Source organism: Microtus pennsylvanicus, chromosome 9, assembly GCF_037038515.1.
Source record: "Microtus pennsylvanicus isolate mMicPen1 chromosome 9, mMicPen1.hap1, whole genome shotgun sequence".
In the NCBI taxonomy this organism is placed as follows: domain Eukaryota; kingdom Metazoa; phylum Chordata; class Mammalia; order Rodentia; family Cricetidae; genus Microtus; species Microtus pennsylvanicus.
The window spans coordinates 84697224-84714434 of NC_134587.1; the positions used below are offsets into that span (position 1 = coordinate 84697224).

At 41.3% G+C, this 17211-nt stretch overlaps 1 protein-coding gene across 50 annotated transcripts in view; it reads left to right on the top strand.

Annotated features, from left to right (window-relative positions):
* Sorbs2 (sorbin and SH3 domain containing 2) overlaps positions 1 to 17211 on the top strand; it is a 303969-nt gene that overhangs the window by 142775 nt on the left and 143983 nt on the right. For 49 of the 50 annotated variants that reach the window (XM_075986684.1, XM_075986674.1, XM_075986643.1 and 46 more), the window contains exon 2: positions 1025 to 1165. The gene's annotated coding sequence lies outside the window, so the exon portion shown is untranslated. Of the gene's footprint in view, positions 1 to 519; positions 648 to 1024; positions 1166 to 17211 lie in introns of those variants that run through there. The other variant, XM_075986644.1, reaches the window with a different exon arrangement.

Here is a 17211-nt window from a genome sequence, read left to right on the forward strand (position 1 = left end):
CATGGTGTGTATCAGAGCGATAGAAAACAAGGTAGGACACGTGGCATAGTAAAGGCCTCATGAAACAAGGATGCCGGCGGACACCATCCTTTACTTCAGCCTTGGTAAAAAGAGACCTTGGTTCTGTTTTCACCTACGCTTGCAGCCTGAGTATAATAAACCTTCAAATGCCAAGGCAACACTGAGTTGCCCGTTTTTGTATTCACAGAGTTCCCAGCCTACAGTGAGCTGAGAATGAATACATGAACACAACCTGTGGTTATTCATTCGGAAAACCAAATCAAAGTTCTAAGTTGGCCTGTCACGGCGAGCCAGTGTCATTTATTCCTTTTTTTTTTTTTACCCCTGGGTTTGTGGAGGCAGAAGCCTCTCTGCATCATGTCATTGGATGGTCCCCAGTCTTAGCCAACAGATAAGAAATGTCATCGGCTTAACCCGGTAGCTTTCAAAAATAGCATGCTTAAAGTGGACATGTAGGTGTGCGCTAGAAAGAAACCATTTGCCTGTGGTCTTAAGAACAGGCTGGTAGCTGATGTTTATCTGGGAGACCTAAAACGTTGCCTTAAGACCTGTTGTGAGCAAGCAAGAGATAATCAGAAGTCCCCTGGTCAGTGTGCCTTAGCGTCTTTCTTTCTTCTACTGATCAGGTAAACCTTTTTAAAACTTTAGGGTTGGAGCAAGATACTGTGTTCCTTTAAGATTCAATCAAGTCTGTGTGTGTGTGTGTGTGTGTGTGTGTGTGTTTTCAAAAGCGCGGCCGTTTCCCTCAAAATTTCAATGAATATTTGCACAATGAACCAAGTTGTTGTGGGTTTCCTGGTTTGTGTTGGTTTACCCCCCCAGGGCGGGGGGTGGTGATTCGGGCAAGGCGTTCTCAGCCTTTAGCAGACAAGTCCAGCTGCTGGTAATGCTGAAAATAGCTCAAATGCCCTCAGGCTGGGAGCACCACCCAGCAGCTGAGGCTCTTTGCTTCTCTCAGTTGTTTTCTCTACTGACCCCCGGGTCCCCCTTTTCGTCCCTGCAGACACTTGGATTGGACTTAATCTTAAACCTCTGGAGGTCAAGACCTTTTTAAAAAGGGCTAAATAAACAATCTCTACACGGGAAAAGGCCACTGACTCCCGCTTCCTCTGCTGGAGCAACCGTGAAGTTCAGCCTCTTCAAGGTAAGGTTTTTTTTATTCGGGAATAACTTTTCTGGGGTGGTCATGACTAGTGTCTCTAAAGTAACTTTTTAGAGAACATAGGAGAAGGCCGGGGGATTCCCAGGTAGACCCTGCTTCTGGGATGCAGTAGCATCATTGCATATTTTTGTGAGTGTAGTTGTAAACTTTGCCTAAAGCCCTCTGTCCCCAGTGGCTGCCACACAGACCCGCCTGCTGCTGAGTTCTGCTTCCGAGTTCTCGTTCCGCGACTCCCACAGGGGTGACAGGACCTCTAGACACCATCATTTCGTTGTTTAGACTGCTCTCTTATTTTAACTTTCTTTAAACAAGATGCATCCCACCTGAGTAAAGACAGTGTATTAGTGAATGCTCTTGATGGACGGCCAGGCATCTTATGGTATGCCCGGCTCTTAGCCGCTGTATTTCCGGCTGGTGTGGACTGAGAAGTTGTTCGGAGACTAGATTATTATTATTATTATCATTATTATTGTTGTTGTTGGGTTTTAAATTCCTAGCGTCCTTTGGGATGATTGACTTTTTGGGAACTCCTTCCCCATGCTGAAATTCAGCTAAGCTGCTCTCTTACGAGGTAGATTTTACAACGTTTTTTTTTTTTTGACAGTAAACATTTTCAGCTAGTAATCTGGCTCCCCACCCCCCACCCCCACCCCCCTGTCCCTCCTTATGCTTGCACTTGACATTTTGCAAAGCTCTTTGATCTGTGGACTTTAACCTCAACCACAGCATTTACTTTGATTGTGAGTATTTACTATGTTCAGTAAAAAGGCTTTTTTTTTTCTTTTCTTTCCTTAATGCTTTGATAGCTATTCCTTCAGATAATTTACTGGCTTAGCTTCTGCTGCTGCTATGATATAGATCTTATTTCTAAAGGAGCCTGCGACTTAAAGAAAAACGTCCTCCTGTGTAGCTCTCTCATCACAATGACTATTCTAACACAGTGCTCCTCATCGTTCCTGACGCTGTGACCCTTTCGTGCACACCTCATGCTGTGGTGACCCCGACCACAAAATTATTTTCGTTGCTACTTCATAAAAATAAGTTTGATATTGCTATGAAATGTACTGTAAATATCTGTCCTTTCCAATGGTCTTAGGCCACCCCATGAAAGGGTTCTTCTGCACCCTAGGGGTCGCGACCCACAGTTTGAGAACCACGGTTTTAGCAAGACTCAGCTCAGGATATCTAAAAGCAAGTAGCCAAGGCAGTTCATAGTACAGATTCTGTCAAAGCCCACTGAAGTCTCCTGCTTCCCCAAAATTACCATGTGCCTTGAGGCCTAATTGTTGCTTTTAAAAGCATGAGCACTGAAACTTTTGGCATTTCAAGATGCTTTTTACCAAAAGAGCTTTGGTTAAAGACAAAAACAAAAATCAGAAAAACAAGAATTTAAATAGCATAGTGGTCTTTTGAGTAACAAGAATAAGACAGAAGAAAAAGGCAGAAGAAATTTTAAAAAGAAATAAAAGTAAAATAAATTAAAAAAGAAAACATTCAGTAGCCAAAAGTTTGAGTGAAATTTCTCTGATGTATGGGCTGAGGAGTTTAATGGAACAAACAAAGGGTGCTTCCTGAAATGAATGGAATCTTAACACTTTTACCAGCCATTAATCAGTTTTAAATATTGTCTTTACTTTCAGAACTGTATACATAGTGCATTTGCTTTGTCCTCTTTTCTTCCCTAAAACATTGACTATTTCAAAGCCCCCTGTTAGCTACTGTCTGGGTACCCTGGGTAATATTGTCCCTGTCTGTTGGAGGCTAGGAGCCTAATCCTAGGTTCCTAATAGTCAGGAAGAGGCTGTGAGATCTCAGACTGTGACTCTAAGGGACTGATGCAGTCTGCTCTGTGACCCTTGTAAGGAGACGAAGCCAATAGCCACCAAAGGGGACTTGATGGGGCAGAGGAAGGGAGCCTGGAAAAGAGTCAGCATCATTGCCTTGCTATGCAGCCTCTCTGTCTCTACATTATAATGAACATATCAATCATCTTATTTCTGTGATTTGTGAACTTGTGAGTCCCCTATAATGAACGCATCAACCGTCTTATTTCTGGAATTGGTCAACTTGTGAATCCCCCTGTTACTGTGAGCGAGGGCTTCACTGCTTTCAAGGACCTCTGAGGATCAGGGATGGTCCCTTTGAGCAGCGGGAAGGCTTGGGAGCAGTGTCAGGTACAGCTGTCTTCCTGGAGTCTGCAGCAGTGCTGTTAGCACAGATGCACAGTCAAGGGCATCAGGAAGAAATGAGTTTTCCAGACAGGAGACTGTTGACCCCTTCCCGGCGAGCCACGCCAGGTCCTGTTTGCCCCTTCTTCCTCGTGCCCCTCTGTTTTACTTTGAAGTACTAGATTGTTCGGATGTGAAACTCAAGGAGAAACCCAGCCGAGGCCGCCGAATTTCACACAGGCTCCCAGAGTATTCTTCCTAGCCGTGCTCGAAACTCGGCCCCTGTTTGCCAAACGTTTCCTGAGTGTCAGCAAACGTGGACTAGAAACCTAATCCGACGCCAGGTGACTCCTGGTGACTTAAAGGCTTTGTTGTGTAGGTACAGAAGCCGTCAAACAAGGGCACTTCTCATTTCCACGACTTTACTGTAATTTCTTGTGGACACACATTGCTGTCTCTCTATATCCTATGACATTTTCAGGGCAAGTTGAAGTCTAATATGAATGTCTGTAGCTGTGGTATTTAAGCATTGGCAAAGAGCGGCCTGCATTTTAAAATTCCAGCTCAGTTTGAATCACGCTGGTGTGAACACGCTGGTATAAATTCAGCTAAAGCAAGGAAGTCCCGAGAGAGCTATGGAATGTCTTTCTTTGCTTAAATATACCTCTGTGCTTGCGAAGAACAAACAGTAACATTTTGTCCAGGTCTGTCCTCTTGACAGTGCGCCTTTTGTTCCCTTTCCAAAGGTGGTGTCAAATATATTGGTGGAAAAATAATAAACTTCCCCCAGATTTTTCTTCCCTGCCTGCTCAACTGATACACTCCTAAGGGAACATTGCGGGCATTGAAAGGTTTGCTGCTATTGCTGGTAATATAAACTGAGAATAAAGGTGAAGTCAGCTTCTCTCGGGAAGGTGTGGTGACCCAGAGCTGTTGCGTATGTGACTAGTTAAATGGGTTGTTAAAATGTGTGTGTGTGTGTGTGTGTGTGAGAGAGAGAGAGAGAGACTGTGTGAGAGTGTATGTGATGTCTGAGTCTTTGTGTGTGTCTGTGTTTGTGCATGTGTGTGTGTGTGAGAGAGAGAGAGAGAAAGAGAGAGAGAGAGAGAGAGAGAGAGAGAGAGAGAGAGAGAGAGAGTCTGTGTGAGAGTGTATGTGATGTCTGAGTCTGTGTGTGTCTGTGTTTGTGCATGTGTGTGTGTATGTGTGTGTGTGTGTATGTGTGTGTGTCTGTGTGTGTGTTTGTGTATGTGTGTGTGTGTATGTGTGTGTGTTTGTGTATGTGTGTGTGTGTGTGTGTATGTGTGTCTCTGTGTGTGTATGTATGTGCACAAGCTTACCTGGTGGGAGAGGAGAGAGGAGAGAATGGTTTGCAAGTTTCTTTCAGCAAATCTGTGACCTCAGAAACAAAAGTGATCAAGCCCCAGGTCTGAAGACATTCTTTTGTTGGTCATATTAATTTTGTTGGCAGAATGTCAAAATATCTTTGGTGTTATTTCTCTCTTTAAAAGAAACAAGTGTTAGGATTCCAGACATAGTAAATTATCCCCAACAAAAATAGGACCACTTTGGAGAGTCACATACTCGTAGAACTTCCATGGTTAGTCTCAGAAAAGTCATCATAACTCTGAGGTCATCATCAGACAAAAAGCCACCCAAAAAACTAAGATTCAGCTTGACATTTTCTTAACTGAACAGTGTGTGACCCCCTCCTCCCCATCTGAAGACATTTTGAGAAATGAGTTGGTGAACTCAATAAAGATTTAGGTACACTAAACTTACTGAAGTTTATGAATGCAGAATCCTGATCTAATTAAATTCCAGAAAAGTTCTTTTTGGAAATTTTAAAGTCCATTTTAAATTTAGAAAATTTTACTTTTAAAGGTTTGTATCTTGCAGATGACTTGCAAAGTCACTGTTGTTTAACGCAACACTACATAAAGTATAAAACATTGTAAGATAGTAACAGCAAAACTTGGGGTTAATACATGTAGATTTAGCACTGACTTCACTATTCTGCCTGTGAGACTTATGGGCATATGGAATTGAATAGTCCCAAATTAGCAAAATGAGAAGAAAGTGATCAAATTTAGGTCCTAGAGATAATAACACAAAACAATCCAGAATCGTCCAACAAAAGAGAATGTCGCTAAATGATGCAGAAGTTAAGTCCTTCAGGAAGGTCTAACACATATAATATTCATAAGGAAAAGAGCAAAGATACCACACCAAAAATAAATTCCAAGCTTATGTATATGCACATGCTTCTTTAGATCATTAAACAACTTTTTCACAAATGACTTCAGCTGTCATTTAAGAATGCAAATATCTCTGAATTAAAAATCGTTTTGTGCTTAATTTACTACCAGAAGGAAATGAGCCATTTCATTCTTATATGTTTCATAGGGCTATATTATAGTAGCCAAAATTTATATAAAATACATTTTTTTAGGCAGAAAACAAAACAATAATGTGATTCAGATCAGGTCAAGGTCAGAGAGTCCTTCCCAAGATATCAAAGGGGATTATTTGCACAGCACAGATAATACACTCATCAATTTCAACCATGTAAGGGTATTTGAAATAAGAAATAATTGAAGGAGGACACAGTGCAGGGGCTAAGCATGTAAGTCAACGACAGAGCATCTGCCAAGTATGCATGTTGCCCTGAGTTTGATCCTCAGAACCATCACAGGAGGAGGAAGGGAAAGAGGAAGAGGGGAAGGGAGAAGAGGAATTAAAAACTACTTTAATCATTAAACACCCATATCCTGCAATCATCCTAAAATCTACCTGTCTCTCCAAGACAGCCTTTCACACTGATGTGCACATTCCTTATTGAAATGCAGGGATTACCATAAGGGTATGATGGTCTTCTCACTGCCGCTCTTATTCCTGGACATTCCCCTGAAGAATCATGGAATAAGGGATGGAAATCCTATACTCACTGGGAAGTGTGGGCCAACTGGTCTACCACCTAGGGTTAAGGAGAGAAAGGACCAGACTGGAGATGAAAGTCGACTGCCCTCTCCCCTGTACTTGGCAGACAACTCTGCTGAGTCTCTAGGTCCCATTACATTTTTTTCTTTCTCCCAAGACCTTCTCTTATTTGTCCTCTGTATTGCTAGGAAAAACAGAGATCTCTCCTGCAAGTTCACTGTTCTTGAGCTGCTGACGGGGAGAAGCGGTTCAGATAGAGGATGACTCTAGGTTTTAAGACCCACACGAATTACAAAATTATCACACAGCCCCTGACCTAGAGGAAGATGGGCATGTGGGTATCATAGGAGATTTGTGCTTTGTAACTGTTGACTGACTCGCACTAAAATGCAGATAGGCTAAGCAAGATTTCCATTTATAGTTTTTAAACCAAACATTTTATTTTAAAACAGCTTTAAAAGAAAAATTATGAAGACAAGTGCTATCTTATATCCCATGCTTAATAGTAAAACTTATATTAAATAATATCTGACTATAGTTAGTCAAATTTTTTGATGATATTATTATTTTTTTGGATTTTCGAGACAGGGTTTCTCTGTGGCTTTGGAGCCTGTCCTGGAACTAGCTCTGTAGACCAGGCTGGTCTCGAACTCACAGAGATCCGCCTGCCTCTGCCTCCCAAGTGCTGGGATTAAAGGCATGCGCCACCACCGCCTGGCTATGATGATGATATTATTTTAACCAGAGCCCATGCTTTCTCCTTCTTCATACCCAATGACCTTCCTCTGTCCTGGGATTCTGTCCAGACTATCATATTACATTTAGCCATTCCTCCTTAGGCTCCTCTTAGCTAAGACAGTTTCTTTCCTTGTTTTTGAGAGCTGTGACAGTTTGTCATGTGTTTTTCTCATAATTAAACTGGGTTCATTGGATTGGGAAAGGAAAGCCTCAGAGCAAGGGTTCTTCTCATCAGCTCACATGGGAACATGGTATCAACAGGACACATGGCTGCTGATGGTGTCTTTGACTATGTGGCTGAGGCAGCAGCACTCAATAGGTTTCTTTTCCTCTACGTCACTTTCTACCCCTTTTCATAGTGTACTGTTTTATTCACATTGTTGTAACAAAATATAAAATAGGAAAACTTGTGGGAGGAACAGCTTATCTTGGTTCACAGTTTCAGTGGATACAGTCCATCACCTGGGCAAGGCAAGACAGCTCCCTGGTGGGGACATTTGGCCTCTGGTGCTCTGTTACAGTAACATTGGTCACTGTTCTTATCTTTAGTGACCTGTGTTCCTGTTCTCATCCTTAGTGGCCTGTGTTATGGTACAGGCTCCATATCCCAAAGATTGACTTTTTTCTAAAAGGAATATTTATAACTCTATGCCATTAATTTGAATCTACTCATTTATTCATGTCATCATAACCAATGGGCGTTTGTTTTATACTTGAAGTTATATGATGCTTAGTATTGAGATCTAAATATTAACAGCCGAGATGAAAAAGTCACCAAACAGACAAGCCTCTGATCATGTTTGCAAACGATTGTCTAGGCGAGGTTAAATGAAATGTAAAAATCCACCCTAAATGTGGGTAGCGCTATGCCAAGGACCGGAATCTCAGACTACATAAAAAGGAGAAACCTAGCTGAGCTCTGGAATTTTTCACTTTCTGCTTCCTGACTGTTGATGCAACAGTCTCTTCTTCTCTTTCTGCACCGCCTTCCTTGCCATGTTGGACTAAATCTCTTCTCTTTCCTACATTGCTTTTGTCGGGTATTTTGTCAGAGGACTGAGATAGCAACCCACATTATTCACGGCTAATGCGAGGCTATCTTATTTTTTCTTCTTTCACATCGTTCCAGTTTGGGCCTTGGCTTTGCCGACTGAAGTGGATGTCTCTTAAACATACTCCTATCATTTTAAGGTTTTCTTCTGGTACCATGAGCTTCTCCATACTCATTTGGTGTAGTTCCTGATCCATAAACCAGCTATTTCCTCAAAGACCTCTGGTTACGTTCATTGAAGGATAGTGTTGGCACAACCCAGAACATTCATTTCCATTTTGGGGGGAAACACAAATTATAACCAGTTTTAACCTTCATATTACATAAAAAGAGAAATATGGGCAAAAATGCGAGGAGTTCAGAAAAGGCACAAATATGCCTACTCTATCGAGAACCAAGGGTTGTGAATAGGCCAATTGAAACAAGCTGTTAGTACAGCTAAGAGAAGTCAGTTAATAAATCAACACAGCTTGTATTTAAAATTTTACTCTTATGAAAAGACAATTTAGTAGTAGAAAGTACAGAATGGAAAAACTCATGCCACCTCATTCTAACATTAATTTGCACCCGAACATGACAATGGCCAAATTTGACTTAATAGGGAAGTAGATTGCCTAGAAGGGTGGTTCATTATTAAGGAAGTGTGAGTTTAGGTCCCCAGTACCTATAAAAGCGGGCAAGGCAACTTTGCTGTGATCCCAGTGCTCTGGGGACAGAAAAAGGGTGCCTGTATTGAGTTGGCTAGCTAGATTAGATGAATCACCAGTCTCCAGTTCAACAAAGGACCCATTTTCGATATATAAGTGGAAAGCAATGCAGGAAGACACATGATGAATACCTCTGACTTACACACACACACACACACACACACATGTGACAACACATTAACACACACAAGCACCATCATATCAATATACACATATTTGTGGGGGAGTTGGAGCATACATTTTTAAACCACTAGACTTTGCTTATTTTAACCATTGAGAATGCAGCTCCGAACCCATCTTCCAGCTGTTTTAATTGTTTCTGACAGGCATTCAGCCCAATAGTACCTTATTCATTTCAACCCAAAAAGCTTGGTGACTTAAGACTTTAGTCACAAGTGGTATACCAGTGACTTGGTTTTGTTTGAATTGACCTTTCAGATGTTCAATTTTAAAGACACCCAAGAATGTTGGAAAAGCCACAGGAGGGTTTATGTTATAAGCGCTCAATGAGCATAGAATCAAAGAATTTCCAAATGTAGACTTTTCACTTTTTGATTTAATTTTATGCATTACAGTTGTGTGTGTGAAGGGGAAGGGGTGCATGTGGGTCTACACGTGCATACACGCACACACAGAGGCACATGTGTGCACACAGACAGGTGGACCCGTGCATAGTGTGTGAAGGGGAAGGGGTGCATGTGGGTCTACACGTGCATACACGCACACACAGAGGCACATGTGTGCACACAGACACAGGTGGACCCGTGCATAGCGTGTGCAGAGGACAGAAGACAAGACACATTTCAGGAGTCGGTTCTCTTTCTATTTCACTGGGACAGAGTCTAAGGATGGCACGGTATTGTCGATGGGGCTGGTGCTCACCTGCTCAGGGAAGGCTTCCTTTCCGAAGCTGGAAATGGTCCTTGCTTGGCCCCCCAGCACAGGAATGTAACTCACCTACTTCAGTGAGAAGCAAGTAGCATTCAAGCACTTATCACCTCTTTGCCGCCGAGCCTGAGGAAAAAGACTAACAGCATTTCTGACATAAAGTTAAATTGTTGGCCTTTTATTTTTATAAATTATAATTTAGAAAAAATAAGTCCTAAATTTTGAAGGAAAAAGTTCCTAGGCTTAATATTCAGGTCACAAAAATATGTGGCTTATAAGAAACTAATAAAACAATGAGAATAATCAAGTGACCAATGATTCGTGAAAAGAACTTTTAAAGTTGGGGGTTTATTGATTTACTTTATATGTCCATATATGTGTATGTGTGTGTGTGTGTGTGGAAGCCAGAGATCAACACATTGTTCAGGAGCCATCCACGTTATCTCCCACTAGGACCTGGGCCTCCAGATATGGCTAAGACTGAGCAAGTTCCAGGGCTTTTCCTGTCTCCGCCTTTCCTCTAGGCCAGGCTTTCTACATAGGTTCTGTGGTCCAGCTCAGCTCCTCGTGTCTGTTCAATGTGCTATTTACTAATGGAGCCATCTCCCCAGCTCTTTCAAAAGATTGTTTTTCTTGTTTTATTTTATGGTAGCTAGTTTTGTATATGATATGTTACCATTTATGCTGGCTTTGATTAGCATCATGAATGTATTTCGTTTTATGAGTTTTGTTGAAAATTGGCACCCACACTGTGTCTTGTGTGGCAAGCTCCAACACCAGATGAGCCTGAAGCAAAATGATAATTGTCTGCTGAGGTGAGAACACAGGCCTGTTGGGAGACATTTATCCTCCTTACAGAATTTCACCTACTTCTGTATAGAAATTCCAGAGAAGGCTACCAGTCATTTATATCTACACGATAACATCATGTATTCACAGATATTTCTAATCAGTATTCTGGATGAATAAGGACATATGTGTCATAAGACCTTTCATAGCAGATCTTTTCATACTGTTAATGAATATGAAAACTGAATACATTTAGCACTCAATTGTACTTACCAATTTAAGAATGGCTTTACAGATCAAGGATAGATTAGGAATTTATTAGCAACAAACTGTTCCAAGTAACCACAAATAACTACCTTAATGTCTTAAGCAATTTTATATTCGTTGAATGAAATACTATCCCAAGATATTTTAATATCACTTCAGTTGCTTAGTTGATTATTTTTAGTCTTTTTACTATTTGATGGTAATCTTACAGAGCATGTGATTTAAAATTTTATTCTCTGACTATAGAAAGATTCAATACATATGGGAAAGCTGAACAGAACCTAGTGCAGACTTTTAAGATGAAAAACGATCCATAGGCCATAGGAAAGAATTACTTTAATTTGAAGAGTGGTTTCTATTAGAAACATATATCAAAACAGTGTAAAGAAAAATGGATTGTTAAATAACAAATTTACATAGTGCATGCTTTTGAAGAGAGGAAGGAGTTCACGATTAGAGAGGTATCTATGAAGCTATAATTAAATTAATAGTATCTTGTGTATCCATTTTACATATTTAATAGTTGAATAAAAATGATTTAAGTAAAATAAAAATAAAAAACAATAAGATTTTTTTTTCAAAAAAGGAAGAACCCTGACATATCATTATGGGATAAAGTAGTTCCAAAAAAGCCACTGAGTTCTTTTTATTTTTTGTTTTTGTTTTTATTTATTTGTTTTATCAAGACAGGGTTTCTCTGTGTAACTTCAGAGCCTGTCCTGGAACTCGTGCTGTAGACCAGGCTGGCCTTGAACTCGCAGAGATCCACCTGCCTCTGCCTCCCAAGTGCTGGCATTAAAGGCGTGTGCCACCACCGCCTGGTGAGTTCATTTTCTGTTCATTATCCACTAATGACCCTTTAGAGTAGTGTGTTTCCCCAGTAAAACTCCCTAGGAGCAAGCTAAAGTCTCCTTTGCAAATGGTCATCAATTAGAGGTTGCTCCTGGGTTGGGGTGGGAACATGTGTCCACTTCTCCTTTCAGTTCCAGAACCCCGACTGGTGCAGACCCCTGTAGGCCGTGTGCACATTGTCTCCGTCTCTGTGCCTTCATATGCACGTAAATCCTGTTGCTGTAGAAGCTGTGTGCTGGCTAGTTTCGTCAGCTTGACCCAAGCTAGAGTCATCTGAAAGGAGGGAACCTCAATTAAGAAAATGCCCCCAGAAGACCCAGCTCTGTAATACAATTTGAAATTAGAAATGGTGATACCCTAGAAGTTCTTTTATTATTCATGATTATCTTAGCTATCCTTTTGTGTGTGTGTGTGTGTGTGTGTGTGTGTGTGTGTGTGTGTGTTTCTGTGCGAAGCTGAATGTTGTCCTTTCAAGATCCAAGAATTGTGTTGGAATTTTGATGGGGATTAAATTGAATCTGTAGATTGCATTTGTAGGATGGCCAGTTTTACTATGTCAGTCCTACCGATCTATGAGCATGGGAGATCTTTCTATCTTCTGATATCTTCTTTAACTTAATTCTTTCTTGAAGGACTTGAAGTTTTATCATATAAAACTTGCTTGGGTAAAGCTACCCTCAAGATATTTTTTACTATTTGTGGCTGTTGTGAAGAGTGGTATTTCTCTGATTTCTCTCTCAGTCCATTTGTCATTTGTATATAGGAGGGCTACTGATCTCTGTGAGTTGATCTGGCATCTAGATACTTGGCTGCAAGTGCTTATCAGCCATAGGTTTGTCCCACTAAAATTTTTAGAGTCAGTTATGTATACTATTGTATCATCTTCAAATAAAGCTACTTTGCTCTAAAGAAATGGAAGATCAGAATGATTTTGTATCTGTCACTGTTCAAATTTCTTTAATTCAAAATAATATACCAGAGGGGAATATATTGAGTTGGCATGATCTTAATTCCTTCATAGACAATGTTCATGGCATCTGTTTAAAGTATTTTTACTTTTATTTAATTTTTATTTTTTTGAGATGGAGTTTCTCTCTGTAGCCCCAGACTACTGATTGGTACTGATTGATAGAATTGATTTGAGTTCAGGCTGGCCTTGAACTCAGAGATTCCCCTGCCTCTCTCTCCTGAGTACTGGGATTAAAGGCATGTGCTACAATACTCAGCCTTAAAAAGTATTTTTAAAATAATCAAAAAATACATGAGATATCATAATTCTAATAAAAACGAAGAGAGAAACTGAATTTTCTTTTGCCATTGTTATAAATGTTGAGAAACCAAGTATTACATAATAAAAATAATAATTGTGAGTATGAAGGAGAAACTTTTAGATTGCTGGCATTAGACCCTGGTGAGTGCCTACAGTTAAAGTCTCCTCTCTCTCACTTTCTGTATCAGTGAGCTCCTGATTTTCCTTCAGGTATGATTCTACCGAACCTGAATCATCTGAATTCAACTTTCAGGTATCTTTCTCTTTGCTTAACCTTACAATTGCTCCTTTTGCCTAAACCCCTGTAATCTTCCCAGAGCCCACCTGTTTCCCCCAGGGTGATCTCCAGCTTCCCACCTCTGTCCCTGGTCTGTCTAGCAGGACTCAGACTCACAAGGTAGTTCTCCTCAACACTTTTAGACTGCACCCTCATCTACCCTACTCTTCCTCACCCAAGGATACATAACTTGTTAATGAGATCACCCATTATACCGGATTGGAATCTTAGCAAATGGGCAAAGTTCTCTCTGCTCCTCCTGAGTCACCACTCGTTGATGCTTCGGTTACAAGGCTCTTGCAACACTCCTGGCTAGGATTTCTGAGGAGAATCCTGACTTCTCGTTGCATCTTTCTTGCGTCCTACCAGCCTAAACTCTTGCAGTTCCCAGTATCCTGTGAGAAGCAGATGAGCTTTGCATATACAGTTCCATCTCCCAAATTCTCCTGTTTTGTACCCCCCCCCCCACACACACACCATGGCCCTATTAAGCCATGAAGGTAAATCCAGTTCATCATGTTTACGAATAAATAGCCCCATGATTTCTAAGGGAAAAGGCAGAGCTGGCAACATTTCCCAGCTCATTCAGAAGGAAAGGCTGTGGTTCAGTGGGATTTGCTTAGTGCACAGAGCCAATGCCAGCTCTGCTGCTTACTTCAGAGAACACATCTCCCCAGACTCTCCTTTCAGAGTATTAACAGTCTTCCCAAACCATTGTTTTGTCAGCAATTACTGAGTGTGACTGTGGTGTCTATAGGACCAGTGCCAAAGGACAGCGCCCTGGTTTGATAAAGCTGATCTATTTAGACCACAAACTCCATAAATTCATATAGAGCAGGAAATATTCATAGGGAACATTAAGAAACAAATTGCTGAAGCACCTAAGGCTCCTTAGGATTCTCATCTCAGTCAATGAGAATGTGGCTTTAAGCACCAAAACCAATTATGTGTGGACACTTACAACACTTCTTGGTTTTACTAGTAAACTTTTCATTTCCATCTTTTATGGTTCATGCGAAAGATCACTGTGTGTGTGTGTGTGTGTGTGTGTGTGTGTGTGTGTGTGTGTGTGTGTGTACACATGTAGAGGCCGGAGGTCAGCCTGTCTTGTCTTTCCTCAAGGAACATCTACCTTGTTTCTTGATTTCTTGAGACAGGGTCTCTCGCTAGAGAACTCATTTATTAGATAGAGCTGGGTAGCCTTTATGCTCTAGGGAGCTGTTCGTTTGTGTCTCCCAGTGCTGGGGTTAAAAGTGTGTACCACCATGCCCAGATATTTTACGTGGTTCTGCGGATCCAACTCAGGTCCTCATGCTTGTTCAGCAAGCACTTGATGGCCTGTGATATCTGCCTAGGACTGCAAGAGAATTCTTGTCTCTCTGTCTTTGTCTCTCTCTCTCTCTCTCTGTGTGTGTGTGTGTGTTTGTGTGTGCATTAACAGTGCATTGGTGTTATATCTACTAACTTTTTACTGTGTAATTGAAAGCAGCTCTCTTTTGGAATAAAATATTTCCACTTTTCAAGCATACTGAAAAATTATTCAAAACAAGATCATTCTGACGCTACCATTCACATTCTTGAGATTAACAAGTGAGCTGACTTATTTTTAATGTTAGTCTTTTCAACTAAAAATATCTGCAGCAACTAGAGAGGGACTTGTTTTCTGCAGTGGACATTTTATCTTTCTAGGTCCTCTCGTGAGCTCTTACATGGCAGGGAGCTGAACCCTTTCATGCCATTTCTCTCCCAGCATTCAGTATTGTTCTAGCAAATGCTTGCTGAAGGTCGGACAGTCTATACAGACCCAGGATGCTTATATAGGCGTTTTGTTACTTTTTTAATTATTACTTCCTCATGTTTGGCCGAATTATAGACAGTAATTTTAAAAAGTTACTTGGAAACTAAATATAATATAATACATGATGCAATAGGAGAGGTGAATGCAAGTAAAAGAATTATAGTAGTGATTTTCTACTCTGTCCAAAATAACATTTGACCCCTGAATATTTATTGCCGTAAATGACTTCTAGAGTAGTCATCAAAACACGATCAGATCTCGCCGAATGAGTCCATTTTCCACATATTTTTAAATTGCAGGGGGAAAGCCCCTATCAGCCTCCAGGAGACTCCTTTACATCGGAGATTTAAGTTTTCTGTGCTCTGCTCATTCGTTCGGAGCTGCTTTTAGGTGAACTGCTGCTGAGCCAGTGTTCTCCCTACACGCTGCCATTCAGTTTGCACACCACGAAGTCAGCCATCCAGCACAGCCCTGGGACAACACCTTTTCCCTCCACCACACACACAACGCTTATTTTGTTTCTCAGTGCTCCAAATGAAACACCTCACCCCCTTACATATAAAAATTGGGTGCAAGAGCCTGTGAATGGAATTGTGAGGGGGGGGGGGAGAGAGAGAGAGAGAGAGAGAGAGAGAGAGAGAGAGAGAGGGAGGGAGGGAGGGAGGAAGGTCAGTTCTTAGAGGCTGACATGCCACGCACTGTCTTTGTACAAAACAGCCTTGCTCAAGCCTACATCATATCTTTAAGACAGAAGGCCTTATCTTCCCCTCGGGCTTGTGACGTACCACGGATATGCTTTACTTCTAAACTTAGCCATACTGACGTCCTTGTCATTCGTGACAGGGCACAGTCATTCACTCCTGCACATCCAAATTTGAGGACTGTCCAAGTCCGAGCCCTGCTTGAGGACTTGGGACCCATCAAAGAGCTACTTCAATAGAAGGATATCATTCCTGCAGTTTCTGACTGCCAAGTCATGGTGTCATTGAGAAGGGACATGAGCAGAGGGCTCTAGAGAGTACCATGTGTAAGCACTGAGAATGGAAATTTGGGCCTCATTATATGTTTTTGTGCACACATGCACATGCGCGCGCGCACACACACACACACACACACACACACATGATCTCCCTCCACCAAAAAAAAAACACAAACAAAAGTGAAAAAAAAAACTTTGGTCTATCTTTTCCCCATTAGTGAACAATTTATCTCATTCCTGAGGATAATTATGAGTCAACAACATCATCAACATGATATTATAGGAGAAATAATCACATTTATAAGGAACTTTGAGTTACCTAAATATCTTAGGTCATAAGAGAAGCCACTGAGGTCAAAGGGGGGGGGATGATGTAGATAATACCGTGAAACATATGTTAGTAAATCACACCTTCCTAAAAAGTCAACCCCTGGGATTCCCTGCAATCCAACAAGAAAACAGTGGAAGAAATAGCAACTGGCCCCACCGGGACGTCAGTAGGTCAAAATCCAGTACAGTAGATACAGTTCTGCAGGCCGGTCCTGTAAAGATATGCAGTGTTCCGGCTGTAGTCACCAGGACACACTCCTGAGGCTTAGGCTAGCTTAAAGAAGTACAGTTTTGGTGTGTGGATTGACGGGCCTGCTTTCTGTCCACATAATAAACTGCCTAAAATCAGGACCCTCAACCAGAAGGATGAAATTTCATAAAGTATTCTGGTCATGCCTTGGGAAAGTGTGCACAATTCAAACCCATATGATGTAAATGGCTAGCTAGAGAAAGGTTGAACATGGCTAAAAATAGTCTTTAAATTTCATAGAGCTACATGTCCTACTGTGAGCAATGGTTGTAACGGCGTGGACAGGATAAGGGCATGCCGGAGAGGCTCTGGCTGGAGCGCGCGCCCTCTAACAAGCTGTCAATGAGGAGTTCCAGGGACTTGCTGTCTGTTCTCCCCACCAATGGTCCAGATAATCTGTGCACTTATTAAAATTCTTGGATGTCCTTATTTGTCTCCTATTAAACTGCCTGGATCTTGTGACTCCTTTACAACACGTGTAAAAATCTAGGGGCTGTTTTATTTTTGGCTTTGGTAACTGGTGTAAACTTACTTCAGATCTTTTTTTTTTTTCCTGAAACTCCAAGTTTAAGCCCTTAGGTCGCTGCGGTTAGGTGTGCAATCATGATAACATCAGGGCATTGGGAAGATGGAGCAGTGTGTGAGGTGCTTGCCAGGAAAGCATGAGGACCTGAGTTCAAATTCTCAGAACCGACTTAAAAACTGACTATGATAATGCAGGGCT